Source organism: Ricinus communis, chromosome 10, assembly GCF_019578655.1.
Source record: "Ricinus communis isolate WT05 ecotype wild-type chromosome 10, ASM1957865v1, whole genome shotgun sequence".
Taxonomy (NCBI): domain Eukaryota; kingdom Viridiplantae; phylum Streptophyta; class Magnoliopsida; order Malpighiales; family Euphorbiaceae; genus Ricinus; species Ricinus communis.
In genome coordinates, this window is record NC_063265.1 from 22,785,022 (window position 1) to 22,795,352 (window position 10,331).

Genomic DNA, 10,331 nt, shown 5'->3' on the forward strand with positions numbered 1-10,331 from the left:
GAGTCGGAAATAGTGAAGTTTGGGGACCCGACTCCCGTTGTTTAAATTGTTGGATATTTGGAGTGTTTTTCTGGCAGGTCCTGGACCCGTTTTTACGGGGTAATGTTCGTGTTGTAAGGGAGGTTCTGCCGGATTTTCGGTAGAATTCTCCCGAGTCGAGATTCTTGTGCCCTGAGTCTAGACCTAGGATTAATGATCGATTGTTTCAGCGTTTTGATAAATTATTTTCCGTGACTAGATTGTCCGTTTGTTCGGCTCGCTCCAACCGAAGCACCGGAGCAGAGCTAGGAGGTCGCCCAATTCTGTGAGTTAAAGTCATTTAATTATTGCACTTTTGCTAAGTCTGATTTTAATATGCTATTTTGGAAGTTTATGTTTAACATGGTTATTAATATCTCAACGTAAATAATTTTACTGGATTATTAATTATTGGAGATAATATGAGTATTATTATAGTAATGTTATAATAATTCTAAATATTATCAGTTTTCCACCTGAGTTGCCTGATGTTTTACTCTTAATTGTTAATCATTAATTTGATATGGTTGAATGATTTCATTATACATGATATTTATTAAATGGATGATTGTGTCTTGGGAAATGTGGCTTTCGTAGAACATGCCACCTGGTGGGTTGCATCAGGACCGCGTGCGCACCGGTAATGATCATGGACATAAGGTTATTATGGATTTGTTTGCCCTGATCGAGCATTGCTCTCTGGGCTGAGTTCAGTTGATTGTCGGAGTTAAGGTCCCTGATCGAGCTTGCTCTCTGGGCGCCAGACCTATTGGATTAAGAGAGCCGAAAGGCTATTAGAATTTGGGGTTAGGGTTCTACTGAGCCACTCGTCCCGTAAAAGTAAAAATATATTTTTATTTATTCATTTATTAATTTATTGTGGTATGATTATAATATGGATTGTATTTACGTGCATGGTTGATATTTTGATTCGAATGATTAATATTTTATATGAAGGAAATAGTAGGGTATGATTATAGTATGGTTTGATATACTGATTTGAATAATCTATGTTTTCTGAGAAGAAGCAATAGTCCCTAGATTATTTGATTTTAACTCACTCTAGACCGAGTCTCCATTTATGTTTTTTCGGATTCGTGATCGTTAGTTCTCCAAATGACTCTTATTCAAAGAACTCCTTCATTATCGGGTGATGTATTTGATTTGATATGTAAATTGGTAAATCTTAGATTCTCCGCAGTAGTAATAGTAGATGTATCAGTTGTAAATTTTCTGAGCTTCGGGTCTCGCCTAGTTTTTCTGGTAGACCGAAGTAATTTTGTAAAGTGTAACTATTAAGATAAATTGTGGCTTTAATAATATTAATTTGAGATGAGATTTGTTTAAGTCAGTGAGTGTCAGGCTTACTACGGGTTTCGGTGGCCTTACGCCTACCCATTCCCTAGTGCCGGTCACGGGCCCACGGGTGGGGTCGTGACAACATACATATGACAATCTTATTGATACATCTATTAACATCATAAAATATTTAAATGGTCTACATGGTGGATGAATTGGTCTATACCTTGTATACATTCGATAAATCTAGGTGATTCATTTTGAATTTTGCTCGGTGAAGACCTAATAATCAGCTTTCCTTGAGAGCAAGCCGAATATGAAAATTTATTAGATTAAATAATCTTCTGGTTCTTCATTGGATGGCCATAAGAGCTTTCAATAAGTTTTTACGTCATTGTTGATTTATGATGACCTAATCGATCATGACAAATAAGAAAAATATTTAGGTTAGTAAAATTTTAATTTACTACCACATTTGTTTCAATTGTACGTCTATGTGCGTAATAAAAGTGAGAGGAGAAAATATGTAATTTTTCTAATATACATTTCTTACTGATTGTGAATGTTGTAATATGGAGAAATTTAATATTTTTCACATTTGTAGCCTTAGTACGTTATTAATAAAGAAATATATACCTCCAAATGGTAATACATTTATTCTTGTGGAACCATCAATTATTCTTTTACTACATATATTATATTAACATAAGTATCTTCCATTATTAAGTGAAAAAAATATCTCTTATCTTTTAATATAGTATGTGTGGTTGTACTGTCTGCAGGACATAAATCTGCATAATTTTTTTCTTAATCCTACTAATGATTGAATAGGGGATCTATAATATCTTGAGTTATTGAATCTTGTTTTAAGCAATTGTGTTAATAACGTGTTATAAAATGATGAACAATAAGAAAAATAAATACAGTAGAAATGAGAATGAATTTGTGTAGTAAGAATGAATGTTTGTACTATTCCATTAATTGTAATACCTATTTATAGATTTAAATAGTTATGAAGATAGAATTCTATTTACTAAAAAAGTCTATTTATAGAAATAATGACAGACATTCAATATTATGCTAACAAAAATATGTTTGTCAAAATTGTTTTTATTCTCTTTTCAAATTTTTTATATATTTTTGAAAAATAAAATCTATTTTTAATAAACCACTATGCATTTTTTTTATAATTTTTATATTTTATTTTTTCTCTTCACATTTTTTTTCTATTTTTCTCTACTTTTCTCTTTTTATAATTTATCTCCTTTCTAATCTCTTAATGTAAATTTCTTTTAAAAACTATTTTAAAGAAAAACTAAAAAGAATTAAATATTTTCTTAGTTTTTTATAAATAAACAACAAAAGAAAATAAATGATACCAAACTAACCCTAAATAATTGAAATTGAAGATTAGAATCATATAACTTGTGTTTGGAATTTTGAGCCAATTTGGACTTTTGCCTTAAAAGAGAAAATAGGAATTTGGAAAAGAAAGATCCCGAACTTGATATAATGTGTTTGGTTATTTAAAAAATTTATAAAGGTTATTTATAATTTAAAATTGAAATATTTAGTTGCAATGAAAATTTATTTAAAAATATATTTATTGAAATTTATGAAATTGATTATAAAAAACTAAAATTTAGTATGGAATTTTCAAATAGATAATGTATGTAAAATAAACTTCCCATTATTACCCAGTATACTTTATATGCTATTTTCAATTATATTACTCTTAAATTTGTTATTAAAATATATTTCAAATATGATATTTGTTATATTTAAAGTATACTTTATAAATTTTAATTAACAAATCAGACATAAAAATTTATTTGTAAATCTAAAAGATTTCAACTTAATATAGTAAATAATTTTCTGATTGTGAAGGTTTGGGGCTAGACGTCTTTTGAGTCTATTCGATTGATTCTCTTAAAAAAGTCACATTTGGACATAGAAATCTTGTTTTTTAGTTCTATTAACTCTTAAACCTAAATAAATTTACTTTTTTTTAAGCAAGTTTGAAAATATTATTTTTTTCAAAGCACCATCAATAAACTCAACTCAAATAAAATATTATATATAAAAAGTATATATTTAATCAAAAGCTAGAATTAAATAAAAGAGTAGATTCGATAGTCAAATAGATTCAAACTTAAACATACCTAAAAATTTGGACTCCATCAAACCTAAACCGATTTTTGAAGGAATAAAGTCCCATTTGGCCACTAACCATATTGCTCGGGTTCAATTTAGCTATTTTTAAATTTTTTAGATATTCTAGTCCAAGGATTTGCATATTTAGCTCAAATTAGCTCTATATTTTACAATAATGAGAGAGTGAGTTACACATTTCTTAAAAAAAGAATGAAAATAGAAAATATTAGTTGTTTATATTAAATTATTTAAATTAAAAAATATATATTAGTATTTAAACACTATAAAATAAATATTACTATAGTATTTTTTTTCTTAATAATGATAGTAAAAAAGATAGTTACAAAATAGTAGTACTGAGAGCGGTGAAAGTGAGAACGGTTTCGGCGAAAATAATGGTAGTAATAGCTATTTATTTCTTAATCATATTAATTGTATTAAAATTATAATATAATTTTTAAATAATATTATAATTTTTAAATTATTTTTTCAAGATAAAGTGATTCTCATTCTTTCATTTTTTTCTAAAAATAGGATTAATTTGAACTAAATATATAAAGATATGAGCTAAAAAGTCTATAAATTAAAAAATAAAAAACTAAGTTGAGGCCGTATGACAATGTTAATGATCAAATTGCACTTTATTCTATTTTTAATATGCCAAATGGGACAGGAGAGCATATGGTAGCTGGTGTGAACGAAATATACTTAAAAAAGATGCCCATTTTTAATTTCAATCAAACTGTCCACATAAAAATAATAAAAAAACTATAAAAATATACCATGTAATCGTACGCTTTTATGCTTAGAAGACCGAATTTGTGATAAAAAAATACCTTGTGATTTAGTTTTTTTTAATAGTTTTACTACCTTATAAATTAATATTTTTAGTTTTTATTATATTTATTTTAAAGAAAATTATATCTACCATCAAATCAACTATCAAAATACTCTTAAAAATATTTTATTTTTATTTTAAAAATTATTTTATTTTATTTCTATTATAATTAAGAATATATATTAATTTTATTTAATATAAATTTAATATTGTTGGTAGTTATATGATAAATCACATAATAAGTAATTTTGTTATTAAAATGAGTATTATAATATTAAATTATAAAAATCTAAAAATATTAGTTTGTAAGAATATATATATATATATATATAACTAAATTACATGATACTTAGTGAAGAAATGTAAAAAGTAAGTCCAAACCATATAGTTTTTTTAATTTTTATACTTTCCCAAAATAAAAACTATTTTCATCACTTCCATCTGTGCTTTCCACTTTCTCCAATCTTTAATCCATTCCCCGTAATTTCCTCTTGCTTTCTTCAAAGTCAGTTTGTGCGTCATTGTTATCTTCTCTCATGATTCATGTGGCCAGTCGCTCTTTCCAACTATCTTATGCCTAATATGTCACAAGAAGTTTGTCAACTAATGAAGAAAGAGAATGAATTTGTTGGAACTAACCACTCTTTTTCAACTTGTTTCTCGAGTCTCATCCCATAAAAGTGCTATCAATTAGAGAAAACCCGACTCCTTTATAAATAAATATAATTTTTAATCATAATTAATATTATTACATTTTCTAAATTACATAGATATATCTATTTAATTTAATTTATTTGAATAAAATTATATTTTAAAACATAATAAATATTTAAATAAAATCTATATAATTTATGGCACAAGTCGGTAAGAAAAAAATAATATTAATAAATTATTATTTTCGAAATTAATATTTTATTTAATTCATAATCTGATAAATGATTTTATTAATAAATTAAATTGGGTAAAAAAAAAAAACCAATCTGCAATTAAACTGTGATTTATATATGTTCATGGATTGGGTCCATTTGAATTTTCCGAAACCGCATTTTGTGTATTAAATTGAATATTGTACGTATCAATATGCAGATAATAATTTTAATTTTTAATGGATAGTTTTTAATATTATTTTATATGAAGCTACAACTTATATTATAAGTCTAAACTTTTCGTACTATTTTCTTTTTCTTTTACAATGGTGATGCTTTTCTTTCCATAAACTAATAAAGGTGCCTCCCATTCAAAAAAACAAAAGCAAACTGCTAAAGAACTTTTCTATCACTAAGTAATAATTTATTGTACTTATAATAAGGAACCGATTTAATAAAGAAAATTAAAATTTTAAAACCGCCCAATCCAATCCGCAATTGCACGGATTAATATAATTTGAATTCTTTCTTGTTTATAATTTAATATACTTTGGATTGAACTGGAAAATTTTTGAAAAGAAATTTATATTTAGGAATCTGAATTTTTGTTATGTGATTATTTTAATATATTAATTTTTGATACAATTTGATAAACACCTAAGTTTTATTTTTATGATATTTAAATATTTTTTGATATCTAATTTCATCTAATATGTCCATATATATTAAGAGTTAGGTACTTTATAAAAGGCAAAATTCAAATATGTTATATTAAATCAAAAATAAAAAAATATTTAAGAGGTCATAAGAAAATAATTGAAAGTGTTATTATTAGACTAAATAAAGAATCAAAATATTAAAGTGAGTAAATAATTAAAATTTAACATATAACTATTTTTCCAATTTTTGATTGGCTATTTAGAGAGTGAATTGAATACTATAATGAATCTGCATCAAATTGTTGAGAGCTACGTTTGAGGAGATTTATTCCAAATAGTCAACTGGTCGGGTGAAAGGCAGTCGCACATTCATTCCATTTCACCACATGAACTGCATGCCTAAAGGCTTCTAGGTGCGAAGTAAAGGAAAGAAGTGGTATGTCCTAAACGTTCCACTAAAGAAATTAGAACCCACCTGAAGATGTTACATTTTGATTCACCCAAAAAGTCCAAAAATCAGCCTATGAAATGAAGTCAAGGTGGTCCTAACTTTTTCATATTTAGGACAAGTAAAACCAAATTAACTTTAAATCCTTGTCACTATAAATCCTTTTTTATCAAACCAAATTGAAATTTTCCATTGCTTGTATATGTCATAGCTCACATTAGCTTTACACTCTTTAGAAGTGATAAAAACAAGAATTAGATTTGGTTACTTTTTAGTGATAATTAATTTCTTTGATTGTGGGTGGTCCTCTAGAATCACAATTCACTTTACCTCTTGTTTGGTTGGAACAGAATAAATTCTATAAATATATTGAAACACATATTATTTGACCATATGGAAATGTTTTCTCAAACTCTCTTTGTTCATCTTCGCCTCATATTGATGACTACATTTTAAAGAGCTTCATTAAGTAGGTACATCTTAAATTTCCAAGCCACTCTCTTTTGGGCTATGGTTTGTGTTATAAAATATTCTACTTTAGATTTATAGATGCTTTCCACCTACACTCCTTTGTTATATACTGCTTCACAATTCAAACGCCTTTTGCATGGGTTTTTGAGTTGCCAAGATTGTCAATACTATATCAATGATTATTTTAAGGATAAAGTAAAAAAAAAAAAAATCATCTTTTGAGTATATAAATTTTAGACAAAAAAATATGTGATTATAAATTTTGAAAAATATAAGTGTTTCATCGTTAAAAAGTTTCGATTCACAAAGATTTTTAGTCATTTTTACACTGATCAACCACCATTATCATATTAATGTATTAATTTTAGAACTTAATAATTTCTAATTTTATTGTTTGACTATTAAATCATGGTAAATAAGTCATAAATCTACTTGAATCGCTTTGACGATTAAATAATGATATAAGTTGCTAAGCACTGAATCTATATTATTAGAAACAAGAAATACGATTAAAATAGTTGATCCAAGTGATCATGGTCGAATTCTTGCTAATCGAAATTTTTTAATTGTGAGATATTTAATTTTATTATAATTTATAACTATATATCTTTTTTTTTAAATATATATACTTAAACTTATCAAAAAGTGAAACTATATGACGCCTTTTTAATATTTATCTCTTGTTTGAATAGCAAAAATAATTTGATTTTGCTTGAGGACAAGCAAAGTTATTTAATGTATGTAATTATTATGTATATTTGAGTTGAATTTTAGATAAATAAATATTATTAATTGTTAGAATTTTTGCTTAGAGTTTTAATTAAAATTTTATTGTTTCTAATTTAATTTTAGTCTAATTCAGAGTTTTATATAAATGCTAATTAGTACTTTTCTTTTTGTAGGTATGTTTATTTAATAATTCTAAAACATCAAGAATTATAGTGGCATGGTCGTGACATGGGCATGCTTGTGCTCGTGCCATCCACTAAAGGAGGAGAATTCGGCATCATGGCCATGTTCAAGCCATTGCCGGAAAGAAGCTACGCGACAAGGGCATGATATGGCTGTGTCGAACAACAAAAGGTTTTCTATTTAAGATAGACTTCGAAATTCAAGAGCAAATAAGTTTCATTTAAGCATTTCCTATATAAAAGGATAAAAAGAATCATTCCAAGAATTTTGGCTGGACGAGAAAAACAAGTACTTATGGGAGATTGAAGGAGATCGTGCAAGATTCAAGAGCTTCTTCTATAGTTTCTTCTTCATCCTTAATCCTTCAATTATGTTTGTTTTATTGCCACAATTATGTGTGGCTAAAATTTTTTTAGAGTTTAGGATAGGAGTAGCTATTCCATGATTTGATTAAACATATTTCTCTTTTATTAATTTTATTTTTAATTAATTTATGCTTAATTTATGTGTTCATTCTTGGCAGCTTGATTGCATGTTTATGGTAGATTAACCAACAAGAATTACAAAAATTTACTAACTTAAAACTCGTAGGACTTAGATCACTCGACCACGAGAGTAGGTGAGCTCTTCGAGGGTAGAATAATTAATAAGGAGCTTAATGAGTATTGATTAACTTCTTAATCACGAGAGTATGTTAAAATTTAATCTTAACATGCTCAATTATACTTGAGAAAGTCTTTACGTATTTTAGAACAATTACCCTTAATTGAAGTCATTATGTTTAATAATCTAGGTGTTCATGATTATATTAGAATAGCAAAAAAAGTCTAAGCCTTAAGTCTTAATTATTTGATTTTGTTTTAATTTAAATTTTTTAGATTTATATTATATTGGTTGATCATTTTTATTCAATTTGCTAGTTAATATTATAAGTGGGAATATTCAGTACTCAATATATAATTCTCGAGGGAACAATAACTCATTATACTACAATCCACAATCCATGCGCTTGCGGATTTTGAACACAACAAATTCTTGGCATCGTTGTCGGGGATTGGCAATATTGATATTAATTTAATTGTTACATCTTAGACTAGTAATTTTCTTTATTGTTTACTTGCTTTATTTATTGAAATTTGAAGCTTTTGTTAGTTTATGAACATTAGATGTCAAGGTGCAAAGTTAGAAATGTGCAACTACTAACTGACGCCATCGGAGCTTTAGGGACCAAAGTACATAATGTATGAAAATGGTAGAGTGATACAAGAACATACCGCTAAATGATAAAATTAAAAATAAGGATACATTGGAATCAACTTCTTTTATTTCTAGTATAGTTGCTATTATGGGCAGCAGTTTCGGATGCGCACCCAAGTGTTTGTAGCGACTACGATACTATAAGACTTTTCAACCTAATTGAAAATATGCTAACTAGTCACAAAAACTAGCGCGAAGAAAGGGAAAAGCCACCCAAGTAATTCTCCAAGACACTTTTACTAATTGAATGGCGTACTAGATTCCATAAGGAAGCTTCGCCACATCCAAAGATGAATCCGGAAGCCAACTTCCTTATTTGTGTATCCTTACTTTCAATTTGATTATTTAATGGCCTATTTCCATTAAATGCAACATACATATTTCTATACATCAAGCACTACTGTAATACCCGAAATTTTCCTTTAATAATGATAATACTAATAATAAATAATAAATGAATTTTTATTAAAATTAATTTTAGTTTATTTTATTTCGTTTAAACTGGAATGATTTAAATGGAAATTTTAATGCTAGACAAATAAGGGAGTTATTTTCTATATCCAATTAGTTTGATTTTTAAGAAATTAATTAAGTAAATTCTTTGAGAAATAAACCATATTTTTGGTTATTCAAATTTTTTCCCCAAATGAATATATATAAATTAAATTCTATATTTGGGAGTTATGGAGGAATTTGTAAAGGATATTTTATAAAAGAATTATTGGGGAAAAATGGCATTTTAATTAGCTAATGGTATTAAATTTTAATTGAAAAATATTTAGCAAATTGATTAATTAAATTAATTATGTTAGGATTAAATTGGAAAATTAATTTGGAATAAGGATTAAAGGTATAATCTTATTAATATGGGGTTTTAATGAGAATTTGTATGTTTGGTATTTTTATAATTAAATATGTCGGCAAGGGCTTTTTATAATTTTACATTTAAAAGCAAGGGTAAATATGTAATTGTGTATTTTCAATAATTCTAATTTGGCCTAACTTAAATAGTTAGGTTGCTTAATTGAAAAGCTAAAGAAAAGTTTAAGGGTTAATTGGAAATTTTGCAGGACGAAATTGTTGTAATTAAAAAAGTTGAGGGACCAAATGGTAAAGATGAAAAGTTCAGGGACCAAATGTCGTTACAGAGAAGAAAGAAAAAGGAAAGAGATCGGGGAGAGAGAGAAGGCGCTGGGGGAGAAGGAAAAATCAGCTGCATGGCCTGCCGGCCGAAAAAGCCGCTTTCTTGCATTTATTAGGCATTTTCGACGTCTCGGTGGGTCGATCTTGTTTTGACTGGTGAGTTGAGGGCTTCCTTTTGGGTATGGCAGCGTCAGCTTTGGTGGCCGAATGAGGGAGTTCCGGCGAGGTGTTGGCAGCCGTGTATTCTGGCTTTTCCGACGAGGGAT